This window comes from Hippopotamus amphibius, chromosome 12 (genome assembly GCF_030028045.1).
Source record: "Hippopotamus amphibius kiboko isolate mHipAmp2 chromosome 12, mHipAmp2.hap2, whole genome shotgun sequence".
In the NCBI taxonomy this organism is placed as follows: Eukaryota; Metazoa; Chordata; class Mammalia; order Artiodactyla; family Hippopotamidae; genus Hippopotamus; species Hippopotamus amphibius.
Genome location: NC_080197.1, coordinates 97,027,478 through 97,029,697, shown reverse-complemented (window position 1 = coordinate 97,029,697; position 2,220 = coordinate 97,027,478).

Here is a 2,220-nt window from a genome sequence, read left to right as displayed (position 1 = left end):
TCTCACTCCTGCTCTCAGACCTGTAACTGTGCACACGAGCCTCGTTCTTTTTTCTCTGAGAACCTGAACTCCCTCAGATACAGATACGTGTCAGTCCCCCAGGGCTGGTAAGCTCTTGATCATCCTGAAATGAAGCCCACCAGTTACAAACCCCATCTCCTCTGGTAGATCCTTTGTCGTGCTTTCTAGTACTTCACTCTTAAGTATGAGTGGACAGCTAGGGAACCACCAAACATTTGAGGAAAGGTTCAAAGTGAGGAAGAAAGGCCAAAACAAAGAGAAAAAAAAGGAACCTAAAGGCAAAAATGACAATGAATTAAGGAGAAAAAAATTTCAAAAAGAGAAAAGCCTGTAATAATTTCCTGGGAGAAGGAAAAGAAGATATTGTGCCCGTAAAACCAGAATGGGGCTGAACAGAAAAGAAACAAACACCAGGTAAGAAAGAGCAATAGTTTTAAAATATATAATAAATGAGAGAATTATTTCAATAGAAAAAGTAAAGTGTAAGGTCAAGAGAATCACCAATAAGTAGGAGGAAAATGTAAGAAAAACTAGAAAATTATACCAAGAGGAGCAACATCTAAATTCCAGCACTCAAGGATAGAAATGCTTGTATTGAAAGATCAGCTGAGTACCTTCTTCCTTGGTGAAAAGAATATCATGCCCAGGTCATTCCTTATGACTGTCCATGAGAAAGGCTATTTCATGGGCTTTTATTTATTGGTGCTTGAAAAATAGCTCCATTTGAAGCTGTTGGTATCATAGAAGGGTAATTTTTAAATATTGTAAGTGTTGGTATTCTTTAATATTCCAAGCACTGCTTAACTCCTTTTAATAACTTAAGAGTTCATTGATAATTTTGTTCCTTGGTATATTTTTTCCTGATAATTCTGGCATTTACTAAAAAGTAAGATTTTAATTTCTGTAATTATAGATAAGCTTTTAAATCCTTTTTAATATGCATGTGAGATGTTGCAGCTAGCTGTCAGAAATAAGGTCACAGGCAATGTATGTAACAGATAATAAAATAAAACATTAAAGAGGAAAATAATTTTCCTTTGACCTTGAAAAGTTAACATATGAAAATGATAAAATTGGACAGCTATTTAAAAGCAATAAATTACTGCTTTTCTGTCCACCATCTTAAATAAATTAAAGACATTAAAATAATCGAAATATATTTGAGCTGAATTATAACTATTTTCTCTAGAAAATAGTTTTGTTTGCCACTAGAAAAATACAAAAATGTCTTAATCTCCCAGACAAACCATGGGCATAACGTCAGTGCAGACAAATGTTTTATCAGTGATAGCTAATGATGAAATGAAAGTGAATAGCCATTCCAAAAATAATTCAAATATCTTCAAATGTATAACTAGTATGTGAAGTATTATACAGGTATAAAAATATTTGAAATCTTAAAAGCATATGACCTGAAATCACAAGATAAACAAACTTTGACAGTGACCTATTTTCTAAAATTCTAAGGGTAATCATTAAAATCTGTCTTCCAGCATTTAAAAAAGGTATTACTGCTAAATATGGCCACGTGTCTCTATCCCACCCTGTGTATATTCATGAACATTGACTTTTTTAGAACACAGGTTGACCAATCCCAGCTTGAAGACCATGTCCAGCCACGCCCATTTGCTTACTATTGCCTAATGACCCTTCTTTTCATGCTGTTGCAGCAGAGTTGGGTAGTGGTGACAGAGACCGTATGACACATAAAGCACAAAATATTTACTACCTTATCCTTTACAGAAAAAAATTCCGACCCTTGTTTTAGAAGCACATATTAGATCAAAAATGATTACTTGTCTCTCTTGTTCTGTATACTCCTAAAGAACAGAAACCTTTTTTCTTTTACTTCTTTCATATAAACAATAGTATTTAATTTATGAGAGAGTAATAATCTCTTCTTTTTTCCCACAAAATGATGATACTTTTAGGTGAATATAAAAGGACTAGTATTATATGCCTATACCAAATATTTTAATAGTTTTTAAATGAAATACGAAATACTATATGAAATACTTCAATAAAATACTGTAATGATCTGAGGAAGTAGAATCTATATCAGTGAGTTTCAGTTTCCTTACTATAGATTTCCTTTTTCTCAAATAAAATCTTACTCTGAAATTCCAATTTACAAAATGGGTATGAGCAATATATAGGTTCCTCCAGGTAGTCCTTGACTGTCAGAAAACAGTTTGCAGT